A 19,404-nucleotide genomic window follows, 5' to 3' on the forward strand; every position below is an offset into this window, starting at 1 on the left:
AATAAATACTTTTGTAGTAAGTTTGAATATACATTTCCAAAAGTATTTTGAGATTTTTATAAGTTTATTTCACACACACACACATATATATATATATATATATATATATATATATATATATATATATATATATATATATATATATATATATATGCAAAACACATTTCTCATGTATTAAAGGTACTTTTAAAAATCATATTCAAAATAAATACTTTTGTAGTAAGTTTGAATATACATTTCCAAAAGTATTTTGAGATTTTTATAAGTTTATTTCACCTATATATATATATATATATATATATATATATATATATATATATATATATATATATATATATAAACTCCTTTTTCTTACTTATTTTCCTAAAAAATTGGTGAACCAGTTTTTCTTCCGACAAAACAAAATTACTATATATATATATATATATATATATATATATATATATATATATATATATATATATATATATATATATATATATATATATATATATATATATTTTGAGATTTTTATAAGTTTATTTCACCTATATATATATATATATATATATATATATATATATATATATATATATATATATATATATATATATAAATTCCTCTTTCTTACTTATTTTCCTAAATATATATATATATATATATATATATATATATATATATATATATATATATATATATATATATATATATATATATATATATATATATATATATATATATATATATATATATAAAGAAATTCCCTTTTCTTACTATTTTCCTAAAAAAATTAGTGAACCAACTTTTCTTCCGGCAAAACAAATTTACTAGTAGTTGTTTGTGCACTTTTTAATTGATCTATGTACCTATAACATTGTAAATTGTAATCAGTGGCTATGCTATAATCTAGGTATCTTAGTATTAGGTAGGCGGGTCGGAGACATTTTTACTTCTTCAAATTCAAATTTGAATTTTCAAATAATTCTCGTTTTACGTCTCAAACTCAAACGGAGATGAAGAATTAAAACTCAAATCTGTCCCAAATGGATTCAGATCAGGTTTGAGTATCCCCGCCCTGCCACCATCCATTTAGTAAAATCAATTTTTTTTAATTGAAATATTTAATTTTTCCAAAATCAAATTACATTATAAATAATAAAATAAAATAATGTCAAAATATTCTATAGATATATTTTAAATATTTTAAATAATAAATACAAATCAAATTATTAAAATATTAGTCCCATATTTAATATTCTAATTTATCAAAAATAAATAATAATGTATATAATAAAATAAACGGGCGGGTTTGGGGACAGGTTCGGGTGGATACTAATGTCATCATTACTCGACTCGTCCCCATATTTTGTAATCGAAGAAAACTCAAATCCGAATCTAAACTCAATCAAAACGAATTTTTTGCGTCAACTTCGAAACGGGTTCAGGTGGGTACCTGCAGGTATGAGTTTTGCCTTTCATGTGTCACGTGTCTTAGAGTCGTGCAAGTAACTTATGCAGTGTGCATCCTACTAATATTCCGTGATAATCAACCCTTTCAGTACTGTAGCAGTAGTAGTAGTCATCATTTAGAAAATGTACATAATTTAGTGTACAATATTCACTATAATAGCCTTTTTGTAAGATATGTTTAGACTCTACTAAAACATCTTATATCTTTATGATAATGTTTCGCACTGACTTAAATTCAATTTTAATCTCTTAAATTTTTCAATTATTTAATTTTGACTCTTCTAATTTCAACTGTTTGATTTTGATCTTTAAAGTTTATCCACCTTTATGTTGATAGTTCTTTGATGATATATTATAAATTAATCTTTATTTATATGGTATTTAAAAAATTAAACCACCACAATGATAAAAAATTAAAGTGGCTGATGTGATAAAAAACTGGCAACGCAAAAGACAATAGCACGTGAATGTCATGATGCAAAATGAAAAAAGTAATTATTTTCATAATATTTGATTTTCAAAATTGTAGTAAATTTTATGATGTTCCTTTTTTATTTATCAATTTTTTAAAAATGGAAAAGTATATCTTTTTTTTTTACTTTTTTTTTTTTACTTTTTTTTTCTTTTAACTTTTTTCTACAATTATATTTTTCTTCTCTTTGTAATTAATTAAACTTTAAACACAATATCTTAAAATTTTTAAATATTTTATATTTTGAGAAAGAAAAAGATAAACCACTATACTTTATTTATCAAATTTCACACATATCAAATGGCTAAAACAACAATAAAAAAAAGTCTAAAAAACTATGACATAAGCAATTCAACATATGTCATATAGTCAAAATCAACAATAAAGATAATCACTAAGGTTTGTTGGTTGAAGTTTGAGTGTCCATTGTACTTTTGTATTTTTTTCTTACTCTTCTCATTTGTGTTGAACAAACTCTTGGATGCTTAAGAGATTTGTTCTCAAAATAATTTATCCTTAAGGCTATGTTGAATAAAATATTTAAGATTTTTAAGATATAATGTTTAAGGTTGACAAAATAGATGGATTAGATGAATATGTATTGGATTGTTAAAGGATTGATCAAAGCAATCCATTAATCTATTAATAATTCATTATAATTTTGCAATTTTCTTAATACACTTTAGATGGTGGAAAAACACCCTAAAAAATCCAAAAATGTATTTTCGAACGCATTAAGAATACATCAAATACATGCATAAGTGAATCACACCTTCGTTTGATAAAAAAATAGTTCAAAAATATAGTTTCGGAGTCAAAAATTATTTTTGAAATATTTTTTTCATTACTCTAACTCAATTGTCGGCGCTCTAACTAAGCTTCGTAGCAACAAATCTTTCTTAAGTCAGCTTTATAGCAACAAATCTTTCTTTCTAATTCTTGTGACTGTTAATAATTTTTCCGACTCTTTCCTTCTAACTGTTGTGGTTGTTACAATTTTTCAAAGATCTTTGTTAGTTTGTTTCAAACCAACATATCTTTGTTTAGTGACTCCATCTTTTATGTGATTCAGTGATTTCAGAGAATACATTTTGAAGATATTTCACAAATGCAATTTAAAATAAATTTAGTCATAAATTTTGGACCTCTCTAAAATCAAATAAATTGTGTGTGTTTGGTGTGTTCGGAAATACATTTCTAGAATATGAGGGTATTATTATATTTTCACGAGGTGTACTAATAATGGATAGGGTGCATTAAATAATTCCCTATAATTTTTTCAAAAAAAATCAATCCAATTTACTCACTAACAATATAATTCATCAAATTCATCCATTAACATCTTTTCAATATATTGATATCAATCTTTTTAATGTAGGGATATTCATCGATCCATAAAATTAATATAATTTATTTTTTATAATAATTTATTTTATTTTATAAATTTATACCAAAAAAAATAATATTTTTTAGGGATAATAGCTATTTTGCCCCCTGCCATATGGGCGAGGTTTGAAAAACGCCCCTGTAAAAAAAAAAATTTGGATTCGCCCCTTAACATATGAAGATTCCCCTGTTTTACCCCTTCAAGAAATTTAATATTCAAAATTATTGACGTGACAACCATTTTTTTATTTTTTTAAATTATTTATAATGACGTGGCATGCTTAGTTGGAATTTTTTATTATTTTTAATAATTTTTAATGACGTGGCAGGCTTAGTTGGAGTTAAAATGTCAAATATTAAAAGCCAAAATTTTGTCTCCCATGGGTATTGAACCCATGAACTATTAATTACAAGGGGGCACCACCAACCACTAGGCTACTTTACTTTTGTTGTTCTATTCTTACTTTAAGTAGTTATATTATAGTAATTTCTGAAAATATGTTTAGGTTCTTATATTTTGATATATGTTTTAATATTATTGTTAATCAATGATAATGTTTTATTAACCAGTATATTAGTGTTAATATATTTATTTCGGTTATGATTTTTTATTATATGTTTTATTATTATTATTATTAACTAATAATGTTTTATTAACTAATATATTAACATTAATATATTACATGAATTGCATATTTACCGTTAATATTTAAAATATTGTAACATAGATATTTAAAAATTATTAAATATCATTGATATTTAAAAATGTTAATATTTAAATAACTTTAATTATTTAAATAACTTTAATTATTTAAATTATTAATTGAAAATAACGTTAATAAATTAGTTTAAACTAGTTTATTACATTAGTTTAAAAGGTACATTATTTTTTTAAAACATAGCCTATGAAACATGATTAACAGTATATTTTAAAACATAGCTTATAAAATATGACTAAATTAATTTGATTCAGTATTTTTTAAATTAGTTTATAAAACATAGCCTATAAAACATGACTAAATTAAATTAGTTTATGTAATTAAAACTAAATTAAACAAATTTAAATTAAAACTAAATTAATTTATATTTTGGAATTTAATTAATTTTAACAGTAAAATAAATATTAATTATAATAGTATTAATTAATAACAATGTTAACTAATAACTATAATATAACTATTATATTTTAACTGATATATTTTATAATTTAATTAAAATAAATATTTAATTAGATAAATATATTAACGTTAATATTTGACAAAAGTAAAATAGAACAACAAAAGTAACTGATAATATTTGATAAAAGTAGATAAATATAACTAGTTTATTATAATATAAGTACTTAAAGTAAGAATAGAACAACAAAAGTAAAGTAGCCTAGTGGTTGGTGGTGCCCCCTTGTAATTAATAGTTCATGGGTTCAATACCCATGGGAGACAAAATTTTGGCTTTAATATTTGACATTTTAACAAACAAATAATTAAATAATAATAAAACATGCCACATGGAATTAAAATAAATAAAAAATAAATAAAAATTCCAACTAAGCCTGCCACGTCATTAAAAATTATTAAAAATAATAAAAATTTCAACTAAGCCTGCCACGTCATTATAAATAATTTAAAAATAATAAAAAATTCCAACTAAGCATGCCACGTCATTATAAATAATTTTAAAAAATAAAAAAATGGTTGCCACGTCAATAATTTTGAATATTAAATTTCTTGAAGGGGCAAAACAGAGGAATCTTCATATGTTAGGGGGCGAATCCAAATTTTTTTTTTTACAGGGGCGTTTTTCAAACTTCGCCCATATGGCAGGGGGCAAAATAGCTATTATCCCTATTTTTTATAACATTTCTCTTAAATAAATATTTTGACATTAACTTTTTTTAAAATTAAATAAGTTTCTCTTTCTATATTTTGACAACTTGTAACGGGTAATTAAATATTTATCAAGAGAAATTTTACTACAGCTCGGAGATGTGAGAAAGCTTAGTGTGTGTTTGGTTCCGCGGTGAAAAAAATTATTTTGAAAGAATTGATTTTAATTAAAATTAATTTTAATTAAAATTGAGTTTAATATAAAGTGATTTATATTTGAATATATTCACAACAGTGATTTGTATGAAAAATGTTATTTGAATATTTTAATCAAAATGTCTTTTAGATGTGTAAATAATGAAAAGGGCAAAAAAAAGAAAAGAAAGATGTTGAGAGTTATTGATGTTGTTCAATTAAATGGCAAAAAAAAAAATTGATAGAAAGGAAGAATTGATTTCAAGAAGCTAGAAATTGTAGCTTCACAAAAAATCAATACTAAACCAGAAAAAGCACGGTGGGAGCAGTCTCTTTGAAAATGTAAAACACTCCAGAATTAATTTTAAGGGACTGACTAGAATTGATTTTGATACTTTCTACAGAATAACCAAAGATATTGCAACCAATTTTTAATTAACATTATAAAGAAGTGCAGAAGATGGAAAAAGTAACGTGTGTTTAATTTACGAAAGAAAATTTCTTTGGCCACCTCCCTATGGGGTCACCCCCAGCGAAAATACCAAAATACCCCTGCTTCGGAAATGAACTTTCGAAGCGCTTTTTTTTGAAAAAATTGACTTATTTCGGAAGTTCATTTCCGAAGCAGGGGTTTCGGAAGTGAACTTCCGAAATACTGCGATTTCTGCAGATTTATCAAAACACTCCCCCTCCCCCAATCATTTACCCTAAATCAAAACAAAAAGTGGCAAAGGCGAAAATTTGTGCAAACAGAATTCCAAAGCTGCATCAAGGCTCCAATCACACTGCTAAACAACATTCAAAAGCCCTCAATCCTAACACTTTGTAAGTTTTGAAATTTTTAGATCTATTATTCAAATGCATGTTATTTAGGGTTTTAATTGCATAAATGATATATGGTTAGGTTGTTAGTAGTATTTAGGTTGTTTAGAAGCATTTTGATTTGGTTTGAAGTTTGGTTTAGGGGTCTGCCATGGAAGTTGCAGAAAAGTCCATCGCAGGGGTGTTTCGGAAGTTCATTTCCGAAAACACCTCCCTCCCAGTTTTCGGAAATGAACTTCCGAATTGTATCAGAAGTTCAAATTTTTTTGGTTTTTTATTTTGTCTCGCATATTAATCGATTTCAACTGTTTACAGGAACATGTCAGGCAACCAACAAGCACGCAGGAATGCGTCTTCTAAAGAGGGCGCTAAGGGAAGAAAGGGTTCTTCAAAGAAGGAGGTGAAAGAGGTGAAGGAGGTGAAGGAGGTGAAGGTGGTGAAGGAGAAGAAGAAGCTTTTGACTGGTTCTGCTTCTCGTCCCCTGGGAGTCCATGGCTCGGACGCGCAGGCTCAGCCTTCAGGCGTGATCAACGCTGATGGTTCTGATATTGAGTGGGATGAAGATTGGTATAATTATCTTCATTCGGAGGAGTTCGCTCGTCGAGAAGAATAACGTGTTTTTATTTTGTTTGATGTGTATTTTGTAACGCTCGTCGGGCAGAATAACATGTTTTTGTTTTGTTTGACGTGTTTTGTTTTGTTTTGTTCGGATTTCGGATTGTATCGCACAGTATTTTTGTATTGGATTTATCATGTTAATAAAAATACGTACTACTGTAAGTAACAAATGACGGAGGAGGTGTAACCGGGGCCGGAACATATGACGGAGGAGGTGGATGTCCGGAGGAAGAAGAACCGGAGGTACGTCCACCGCGAGACAAATGAGCCAATCATTGTAAGCTATAGTTTATCATTATCATCTGGGGACGTCATTTCTAAAAAATCAAGATTAAAAATAATAAGATTTTTTCCCAATTTTTTGTAATGACGTCCCCTGATGATAATGATAAATTATAGCTTACATTGATTAGCTCATTTGTCTCGCGGTGGACGTACCTCCGGTTCTTCTTCCTCCGGACATCCACCTCCTCCGTCATATGTTCTGGCCCAGGTTACACCTCCTCCGTCATTTGTTACTTACAGTAGTACACCTTTTGAAATTTGGAAGCCTTTTTTTCTCCCCACCACTCTCTCATCCCCACCTACCCGTGTTCAACAATATGTAACTTTAATTTTATGTATTATTATCGTTGTAATCTTCACCCGATTAAATAAAGCGAATTGTTGTTGTTTTTCATTTTATTCTGTCCAGACATATTTTCGGAGGTTCATTTCCGAATTCTCCAAGGGGGGTGCGTTCGGAGATGAACTTCCGAAACACCACATTTTCTGAAAATGTAACTTTATTTCGGAGATGCATCTCCGAAACCAATATTTTATATTAAAAAAAACACGTTTTCGGAAGTTCATTTCCGAAAACACCTTTTTTTCAAAAAAAAGTACCGTTTCGGAAATGAACTTCCGAAACAAGGGGTAATGTTGTAAATTCACCAGGGGTGGACAAGAAGGTTAGGAGGTGGGTGAAGAAAAAACCTTTACGAAATCAGTTCATAATTATCATAAACTATCGTGAATTATTTTTTTAATTGACATAATTATCTCTTAAATAAATATTTCGATAAAAAAAGTCAATTCCAAAATTTTCAATTATTGATTGTAGAATTTTCACTAGTGAGAAAATATTTCAATTATGAAACATATGAAATGATAAAATTGTGTAAAAAAAATATATAATACATATGGTGTTATCAAAAGATATTTTAATAAATGTACTATATTTTTAATGTTATTTTATTATATTATAATAAAGGTGATTCATTAAATTTAAATAAAACATTTTTTTTTGAATTTTTAGAATATGTTAGATGGATTAGATCTATCCGTAATTTTGAATGGATAGATTATATTCAATCAGTTAACTGATATTTATATAATAAATGAAATGAATGAATTATTTAGTGGATGGATTGAATGAATAATTATTTAATAGATTTAATTGTCACTCATAATTATGTTCAAAGTTTAATTAATTAAAAGAAGAAGAAAAACAAAATTATAGAAAAAAATGGAAAAAAAAATACAAAAAAGGAAGTAAAAATCAATAAATTTTTGCATTTTAAAAAAAGAAAAATTGATAAAATAAAATGAACATTATAAAAATTATAACTATTTGATAATCAAATATTATAAAAATTACTTTATATATATATATGAGGAATGCTAGTGTCAAACCTTTTAACACACTCTTTGACACGCTCCAATAATAGTTGGCCACATCACCCACTCTTTTTAATTTCTTTACCTATAACCGGTTGTACAAGTTACTCAAGTTTAATTAAAAAAAAAAAACTTTTTACTTCCCCCATCTTCTTTCTTTCTCTCTGGTTTTTTTTCTTTTTGTAGTCTTTCTCAATTAGTCTGTGCATTTTGTCTTGCTTGATCTGAAAATTCAATTTATCCTTTAACAATTTTATTCTGTTAAGTATTCTCTTGAACGGGAGATGAATTTTTCAATGGGTAATTTAAACCCCTTCTTCATCTTCCTAATTCTTTGGATGCTTTTCACCTTATTTTGTTATTTATGTTTGCTAACACCATACTGTTATATTATTGCATATGTTGTTTATTTTGTATTAGACTAATGCAGCGGAGGGAGATGTAGAGACATCAACTCTTGAAATTCTAATTCCAAGTCTCATTTGTCTTCCAATCTATTAATGATTTCTTTGGTTGGGTTTATTTTTTTATATTTTAGTTGGAATTTATCACGAAACAAAAAATCCTAAGAATGAAGCTAAAAAAAGTTATGCCCATTTTTTAACCTCCATCAATACATAGAAATCAATTGAGAAAGACACTGAACAAAAAGAAAAAGCTCAGGAGAAAGAAAGAAGAGGATGAAATAAAGAGTCTTTTTTTTTTAATTAAACTTGAGTAACTTGTACAACCGGTTATAGGTACAGAAATTAAAAGGAGTGGGTGATGTGGCCAACTATTATTGGAGTGTGTCAAAGGAGTGTTTCTCTCTCTCTCTATATATATATATATATATATATATATATATATATATATATATATATATATATATATATATATATATATATATATATATATATATATATATATATATCTTGCATCATGACATTCACGCGCCAATGTTTTTTGCATTGACAAAATTTTTGTTTTTTATAACATCAACCATTTTATTTATTTTTATGTCTTATTTGCGGTGGTTTAATTTTTTAAATGACACCTAAGCGAAATTTAGTCTACATATCATTGAAAACTATTAAATGCAAAAAAAAGTAAATTTAAGGGATTAAACTAAAGGAAACAAAATCAAACAATTGTGAAATTTGGGGGATAAAAATGCATTTAATCATACTTTTATTGATTTAAATTTGATCTCTTTACATTTTCTTTCTTAGATTTTACATCTTTTATTTTGTCATTCAATACCTTTTAACTCTTACATTTTTAAAGTGTGATATCAACACAATAGAGTAGAGTTTAATCTTTTTTTTTTAGCAACAACACTCTTCAATTTATTGTGTAGGGCGAGTTTATTCTTAAAGTGGCATCCATCAATTATTTAGAAAAAATAAGTTCTTTTTATGTGTATTGTTTTATTTGGGTCAAACCCATTTGTCAAGTGGTTAAAAGAGATTTTTTTTTAAAATCTCTAGAGGAACACAACAAGAAGCAATTAAACAAATGTTTTAGAGAAAAACATAAATAGAGAAGAAGAAAAGACATAATGGGTATTGTGAGTGAAGAAGATAAAATTGGCTTCAAGTGATAGATGAGTGTGTAGCAAATTTTATCAGTTTGAGCTACAAATTTGGCAGTTTGTTTATGACTTAATTATTTATATTTATATTTTTGTTGAGTTGTTTTACCTTTTCTTAAAGTTGTTTCGCTATACCCATAATTTTATGGAGGTGTTGTTTTGAGTGACTGTGTTTCTCACCTTTATTGTTTATTGAGGAATACTGTTATTCAATAGTGTTACTAAGAAGACTCTTAGTACATCCATTATTTATGTAGTGGAAGGTTTTACGACAATATGTCATGCGGTTTTATGCTCGAGAGAAGTTTTTCACCTTAAAAGTTAGTGTCCTTGCTATCAATTTTTTCTCTTATTACTATTGTGCTATGAAATTTGGTTTATTGATGATTTGTTTAAATTGCAAAAGTTTGAGAAAAATATTTTGCTTTAAAGAGATTAGTCATTTGATTGGTTCCTAATAAATTGGTATCAAAGATTTGATTGGCTTATGAATATGCATTTTAAATGGAGAAACTCAAGAACTCAATATGATTAAGTTCAACTATACTAATTATACATTTTAGAAGACTTTCTTGAATGACATGTTATACATCAAGTATGTGTATGATCGATTTTGAGGGGAAAAAGGTAAATCAAGTGATAAATCTGATACCGAATAGAGGTAGATGAATTGAAAGACAGATGCTATAATTAGACAATGGTTGTCCTTGAGTGTATATCCATATGTTGAAGTTGAAACTGATATACAAAAAATGTGGAATAAATTAAAAAGAGTTGTATGAGCGCAAAAACGTGCAAAATAAAACATGTTTGATCAGGAAGCTAGTTAATATAAAATGCAAGGATGGTGACTCAATGACATAATATATGAGTGTTTTCGGAATACTATGAATCAATTGACAACTACTAGTATTAATCCGGAGGATGGGCTGCAAGGCTTATTAATGCTTAGTTCCTTGATTGATAATTGAGAAGTTCTTGTTGTGACACTTAATAATGTGGAACTATGTGCTTGCATGTGTAATCAAGAATTAATTCAAGATGATAAAGTTCATGGATAACAAGATTGAAGAAGCAACTGCTTATCTTTGATGATGAGATGGCTTTGATAATGACAACACTTGAAGTGGTTTTTATGATGATAATGCTTGAAGAGAAAAAACCATTAAAGATAGTATAAGCGCTCAAGAATGCACAAGGTGGTTGATCAAGATCAAGTTATCCTTCTGAATCAAGCCAAAGTTAGCTCAAGTGAAGAATTGAGATTTATGATCACTATTGATTTAAAACATCTCAGCTGATAACAACTAATTATGAAACATCTTAAGCCTCATAAAAAACACACAAGGTTCTTGTGTGAAATATTGTAAAAAATAATGCCAAGACTTAAAGCTTCAAAGTGTGAAAGAGAGGATGTGTGAAATCTCTCCTTATCGTGTATGTATGAGTGATCAGTAAATTATAAAGGCACAAGGGTGTGTTTATAAGTAGTATGAATAAATCAAACACACTTAAAACCTTGAGAAGCCTATCATTTTTTCATTAAAACAACCATAAAATATTTTTGGAGTCTAGCCAGTTAAATTAGGAGTTGCCAAATTGATTAGGACAACTTTTTTAGTTGTCTAATCGATTAGAATATACACCTAACCAATTAAATGAAGCCTAATCGAGTCCATAATAGATCATAACAATATATTAATGATTTGTGACAACTCTGCATCAAAACATTCCATGTAGAATACAAATAATCGATTTTTGCAAATACCTAATCGATTAAGTCATTTAAAAGACGCATGGATTATTTCCTAATTTACACAATTTCCTGGCCTATAAATAGAGAGCTTTTTTTTATCATTTCAAAATATTCAAAAAAACGTGAAAAACCTCACATTTTGTTTTTTGTGAACTCTCTCTAAATTATTTCAACTTTTCTCACATATTTAAGGCATAGTACTTTGAGAATGTTCTTGAGTTTAATGAGGTATTTGCTTTGGTATGCGGCTTTATTGTAAATTTACCAAGGGTAGTATTTTTTCTGGAGTAAATCATTCTTCCTTATTTTGGTTGAGATTTAAACCATTGCAAAAGATCTTTGTTTGATTTTGCGGTTAGAATAAGTATATGTTTGGTTCTTGAGTTCCGTCATTACAGAAAAGCTCTATTTTAGTTTCGTGAAGAATAATCAATTAAAAATATTCACAATGGTTCTTAAGCTTACATCAGTTAAATGCTCTATTGGTTTTAGATCATCCTATTGTAAAATTTCACTTGGTTTATGAGTTCATCTAGTGTAAAAGTACAGTAGGTTAGAGGTAAGCCCGGTAAAAATCTTGATTCATTTCGTGGTCACCCGTGTAAAACTTCGGTTCAGTTTTGAGGATATCCAACTTAAAATTCCATCTTGGTCCGTGATCATCCAGTGCAAAATCTCTTATTGGTAAGAAGACTAACTGCTTTAAGCCTATTTGGTATTTGGTGAGAAGACTAATTGCTTCAAGTATGTTTGCTGTTTGGTTCAAAGTCAGTTTGAAACTTCATTTCTTTGTATAAGGGGAATCACAGGCTTAACTTTCAAAAGCTCTCAAGCATTAGTGAATACTCTCAAGACCAATTGTCTGGGAGAGGGTAGGTCATTTCTTTAAGACAGTTTAAAATATCTGTCATACCCCAAAATTTGCCCACAGTATTTCTCTTATTCAAGCTTCAAGTCCATATGCAAAAGCTCATAGACACACTCTCCCATACAAGGCTCTGAACTAGGGTTTAGGGCATTCAAAGGAAAATCAATAAATTAATGGCTCAAGGTGGTTCCATAGGGCCACCAACATCCCAAAGAATCTCCATGTAAAGTTTCAAATCAATCAGAGCAAACTGGGTCTCTCAAATCCTGATTAGGTCAACAGTCGACTCTCAAGGGCAAAATGGTCATTTCAAGTCAATATACAGTCAAAGTTCAAGACATTTGGTCAACAACATCCTCATAACCCTAAAATCATCATTTGATCAAGGATTGATCATGATGATGCAAGGAAAGATCAGAAAAGTCAAAGGTCAAAAGTTACTATTTTGGGCATGAACTGAAAAAGTCAGCCAAACTTTGAAAATTCGCCAAATATTCATACTTTATCAGAAAAATTCCCACCAAAGCTCATTTTAAAGGGAATTCACTCCTCCATCCAATGGTCCAAGAATCAGAGCTCATAGGTCAATGGTTTGAGAGATATGACTTCATACATTATAGGTCCTTTTCAAAAGTCAACAAAAAGACACTTTTTTCAAAAAAGACACACAAGGAGCATGGAAACTAATTTTGATATGAGACCAAAAGCACTGATTAGAGGACTCTCTAAGGTTTCTAGAATGTCTTAGAACACCTCCATACCTCAAAAGATGAGGGAGATACACCTTGTCAAAGTTGGACAAATTTGTGAGAGAAAATGTGAAACAAAGGCTTCAAATTGAGATTTTTTGCAAAGAAGCCCAACTTCCCATGGCCCAAATTTGATCTCCAAGATATCCATGGCCTTAAATCTAAATGCCACGAATTTTGAAATATTTATTTAATTTTATATGCATTTTTAATCATTTAAAAGTGATTTTAATTCATAAAAATTAAGTAAAGATCAAATATTCAACCAAAAAATCCAATTCCAATCAAATCCAATTTACATTTAACTCAAAAAACCAATCAAATTTCGTGCATATTCTATGTGGAAGTTTATGGAAAAATTGGATCAAAAACTTGTCCATAATTAGAAAGATTTTATATAATTTCAATCAAATTTCTCCAACTACCAATTCAAAGATTTGACAAGATTTATTCAGTTTATATTAACCCTAATCATTCTCCTATAAATACATAACAAGTCCAAGGTGCCAGGGTTCACAATTTCTGCAGTTTGAAGATCATACCCGAGTGCAAAAATCAAAGGAAATTTCAAAGTTCAATTCTGCACTACAAGCCAATTCAAGGTGTCCAATTGATCTCAACACGTTCCCAAGGCGTTTAGGAAGCGTTTCCAATCAGAATCGCACTTTGAAGCATCCAGAATCACTCACGATTCCTTACGGTTTGCACCCTTTTAAACTTGCTCGATTACCATACTTCATGCATCCATAATGGAATTTGATTGCGGATTATTGTTTATAATGGTTTGTAGATCGTTTCTGGGCCTTTAATTAGATTTCTGTGAACGTTTGCCATGAATCCCAATTTTAGGGTTCATAACTTTTATTTAGGGTTTATTGATCTAAGAAGAATGAAGGCTCTATACAGGTTCCATTAGACTCGTGGCATCTGGACGATCATGTTCAGGTGGTCGCGAAGAATTTCTATGCGTTTTTTGGTGTTTTCGATTTTCACAGGTGTAGAAAGTAAAGCTTTTTGCAGCGTATGAGAAAGAAGCGGTGTAAAAAATTAATTGCAGAAATTCAATGAAGAAGACGACTATGTGTCGTCGTCCGATTGGCCAGTTTCAAAACAAGGTTTGGCGCGCATGTGTGGTAGTGCAGACGGATCCTGTGTTCCTCACTCTCACGCGTACGATGCTCCTCCCGTCTATCAGCCGTCCAATGCATCCTCCCTTCAACCCAACGCACCAGGACATGAGGGCGCACCATGTTCCTCACGCGTGCGTCCACACTGGATAAAAGCTAAGTTTTTTTCAATTTTTTTTATTTTATTATATAACATAATTAATTTTATTTATACATATACATATATATATATATATATATCATTCAATTTCTTTTTCTTTTCTCTATAATAATATGATAACCAAAATTTATTTTATCAAACTTTTTTATAATTATTATTTATTTATTTATCTAGTGATTAATTTAATACTTACATTATTTTTCTTTTTAATTATATATTTTATTTAATATCTATTTAATTATATACATATCTTTAAAAATTCCTATTTATTTCCTTTTGATTCCAAAAAATTCATGCAAAAATTATTTTTGCATTCAATTTAATTTTCTTAACCCGATTTAATTAATTAGGTCATAAGACCGATAATTAATTAAATCAATTTACAATTACGTGCAATTTGAATTTTAAATCAAGGTTTACGAAGATCGGCCCTACACTAAATATATCTACTTTTTCTGTGCCTTTTCAGGATTGTCTTTCCAGATGCCTTCTGAATATGCGCCTGATCCAAAATACGAAGTTAAGTACTCTGTTTAATTTAATTTAAGTTCTATTTGGTTTATTTATAGAATTAGGGTTGTTCCGCCTTCATCTTTTTCTGCCTTGTTTTATTTCAGGGTTAATCCTAAAGGCGCCCAAGCAACCCTATCAGATCCAATACAAAGCTAAGTACCCTCATTTTTTTTAACTATTATTTTTATATTTATTTATTCTTTATTTTTAGGGTTAATCCCTTGGCCCTCGAATCTGATAATACACTCACGCCTTATTTGTTTCTTTGCTCATTCCTAATGGTCAGAGTCGATGCTTCTGGCAGACCTCTGCCCGCAACCCTGTCAGGCAAATGCCAAGCTAAGTACCTTCTCCCTATTCTATTTTTAATTTATTATTCTATTTTCTTTTGTAGTTAATGAGGTTTGCCCTCGAATTTGATAATGCACTCACTATATGTTTTCTGTCATGTCTCTTTCCTTTTCAGGGTTTATCAATTGCCAAAGCTACGTTGTTGGTAACCCTAAACCTCATTTTATTTTATGCCTTTTATTATTATTACTTGTGTCAAACCCTGATAAGGGATCCGCTGGTTACAATTTCCCGCCCCCTTTATTGCTTTATATTATTGTGTGGTTAGTAATCTTAGGGAGTGCAAGCCTTAAACTGACCTAGAATAACTAAATACAAGATAAATAACTGAATTGAATCACATGATTGGTGCACACACGCACGCTTTTGGGTAACCTCTCTGTTGCCTTGTTGCCTTGTTGCCTTGTTGCCTGTTGCCTTTGTATTTTTGCAGAATAAGCCATGTCCCTCGAATACGAGGATACCTCAGCCTGTTGCCTCGATAATTAAAAGGTCATACGACCCTAAATGATGCTGCCTTCGATACACAAAAATGACCTCGACCCTCGGAAGTTGCCTGCGAAGAAAGGCTGAGGTATCTTCTGGTTGCCTAACGAAAAATGGCTTATTCTGATCCTTGCCTTAGACTACCTGCCTCTCTATGGCATGGGACAGTCTTATGGCAAAGGATGCTTCGATGACCCTTCAACCTCCAAACGAAAGGCTTCCTGCCCTCTTATGGCAAGGATAGACCCTTTCATTCTGAAAGGCTAAAAAGAGACCTATCATCTGAGTTTAAGGTAATTGCCCCTAATTGCCTTGCAATGCTCAAACCTTTTTATTATATTCTTTCTCATAATTTTTCAAAAGGGCAACGCTTATTCACAAGCTAAAGTCCCTATCTCTTTCATCTACATTCTCTAAACAAACGAGCAAGCAAAGCAATTAAGAGCCCATGGAAAACCATGGATGCAAAGGGTGCCTTACACCTTCCCTTTGCATAAATTACCCCCCGAACTCAGATTTTCTTTAAAAGGTTTTTTTTCTGTTTCTTTTTGCCTTTCCGAATATTGTTTGGATAAAATAAAAGTCGGTGGCGACTCTTGCTTACCGCGACATTCCGATTGATAAAAAGTCAGTTCACCGTATTACAATATCTAATGTCATCTCTCTCCCCCTATCTCTGCTACTTTTAACTTATTTTCTTTACTTAGAATTACCACTGCATATTCAAACATTTTTGATAAAATGTTTTGAAACTCTGAATTCCAAAATGATTTTGATTTTGATAAAATATTTTCAAACCTTGACAATTCACCCCCATCTTGTGTATAGAGTAACATGTTTAACAAGTGATATCAGAGCCTAACTCATGTTTAAGGACTAACTGTCTCTGGAGGAAGATGGCTTCCAACATTGTTTTTAACAAGATAACTTTCCTAAACACACTTCCACGGATTAATAGATATATGTTTGAACTGTGGAAAGCTAGACATAAGATATTTATTCAAAGTTTTGATCTTGAATTGTGGAAAACTATAATAAATGGTCCATTTATTCCTACTCATTGTGTTATGGTGAAGTAATAAATAAACCATATTTTCTTTGGACCGAAGAAGAAAAGAGAAATTTTGAAATTGAATTTAAAACCAAAAATTTCTAGTTGTCTTTAGATGAAAATATATTCTTCTATGTCCATACTTGTAATTCTACCAAGGAAATGTGGGATACTTTAGAAATGACATATATAGTTTTTCCAAGTATCGAACAAGAGGGAAAGAACACACGAGGAAAAGAAGATGAATACATATCTCATAAATGTTTGTTTACATTTATAAATTTTGGAAATAATGTTATAACTTTTATCTCTAACAAATATCTAAGAATTAAGAATCATAATCAAAAACCTGGTCCAAAGTTGGAAATAATGTTAGAACTTTTGTCGCTAACAAAGTTGCTTCTTGAAAAAAGATTACACAAGTTTAAATGCAATCAAATAACACAAAATTGCTAAGCAAATATCGAACAAAAGATCACTTGTTGCAAGTTAACGAACAAAAGTTCACTTGCTTACAAAAATATACAAAGAAATAATCAAAGATTTGTGCAGCGTTTCAGTGTAGTTTTGTAGTGTTTTTCGACTTCTTCTTCAGTCTTCTAAGTCATCATTTTATAGCCAAAAAGAAGTTCGTTGAAGGTTAGAATTGGAATCTTCAATTCCAACTATTTTGTTCCAACGGTCAGTGAAGGAGTGGTCGACAATATAGTATAGTAGTGCCATCATTGTGCCACCATATTCGGGTAGTGGAAACATATGTACCTCGTACTATTTCCTTACATAAACCAAATTTGAAATTTATCTTTTAATCTTCATATGCTTCTGATAGTAGATGTTGAAGCATGTTTAGAAGGGCCAAAACTTGAGTCACCAGAACCTAAGTCTTCAAAGTATTCAGAACTTGTTCAAACAGAACCCTGTCTTCAGAGTCTTCCGCACTTGGTCTTTGAATCTTCAGAGACTAACTCTTAAGAGTCTTCAGAACTTGTTTGTCCAGAAACTTATCTTCAGAATCTTCATCACTTGGTTTTCATAATCTCTTGTTTTCAGAATCTTCAGAATTTGTTCTTCTAGAACCTTGTCTTCAGAATCTTCAGAACTTGGAAAAAAGAATCTCAAATATAGAGGAATCCCTAGAAGCTCTTTCACGAGAGTCACGATCAGAAGCTCTATCACTAATGTTCATCAAAACCACTGTTATAGAAACATTCTAGAACTTGAATCTTTGTAAACACGGTTGGTTTCTTCAAGAGTCAGAGTGTCTTGAGTTCAAAATTTGATAACGTCACATGCCTTTTCTTCAGAGTCAGAACTTGTTTGCAAAAGCTACACACTAGACAGAAACTATTAGAGTACTAAATTGTTCTCTAAGATACCATGTAATGTTATTATCAAAATATAAGGTCAGATGCATAACTAAATTTTATTCTTACATGTGACACCCTTTATGATAAAAGTTACTCAGATTATTTTACAAATTGCATGTTGGTGTTTAGGGTGTTACATAGTTGGTATTAGAGTATGTCGCTCCCTTCGGCCTATATTTTATGAACTTGTCTATACCCTGGTGTGCGACATATGTGTGAACATTGTTAATGCTTGTTTTTGTTAATTTCTTTTTTTCCTAATATGATTAGTCAGCTTGTCTTGGATGGTTGTGCAAAAAGAAATGGCAGGAGGTAGAAACGATCGAGTGATTGTAAAGGCTCTTGGAGCGATGACTCAGGTGATAACATAGACAAATGCAACTTTGCAGGTGAATCATAATAATAATCAGAATGGTGGAATTGATGTGTTTTTAGAGTTTGGCGGGCACTGATGTGCACAAGGTGTTGTTCGGAACATATATGTTGTCCAAGGAAGTAAAGTATTGGTGGGAGAAAACCCACCAGAGGATGGATGCTGCTAATGAGGAAATTAGTTGGACTAATTTCAAGAAAGAGTTTTTGGAGAAATATTTTTCAATTGATGTTCGTAGCCGCAAGGAGATAGAGTTTTTGAAACTGAAGTAAGGGAATATGACTGTGACTAACTATGTCGTTAAGTTTAAGGAATTGTCAAGATTTTGTCCTTACTGTAGTGGTGTGGACTCTAAAGGATATAAGTGCATAGAGTTTGAGAGTGACTTACGTTAGGAGATTAAGCAGTTCATTAGTTATCAAAATATCTGTGGTTTCTCAGTGTTGGTGAACAAATGTAGAATTTATGATGAAGATAATAGAGCCAAACCTGTTGACTATAAGAGTGTGAGTGAGAAGAAGAATGGGAGTAAAGCCAGACTTGCTCACTACAAGAGTGTGAGTGAGAAGAATAATGGGAGTAGAGCCAGACCTACTCACTACAAGT

The sequence above is a fragment of the Vicia villosa genome, unplaced genomic scaffold (genome assembly GCF_029867415.1).
Source record: "Vicia villosa cultivar HV-30 ecotype Madison, WI unplaced genomic scaffold, Vvil1.0 ctg.000163F_1_1, whole genome shotgun sequence".
Taxonomy (NCBI): Eukaryota; Viridiplantae; Streptophyta; class Magnoliopsida; order Fabales; family Fabaceae; genus Vicia; species Vicia villosa.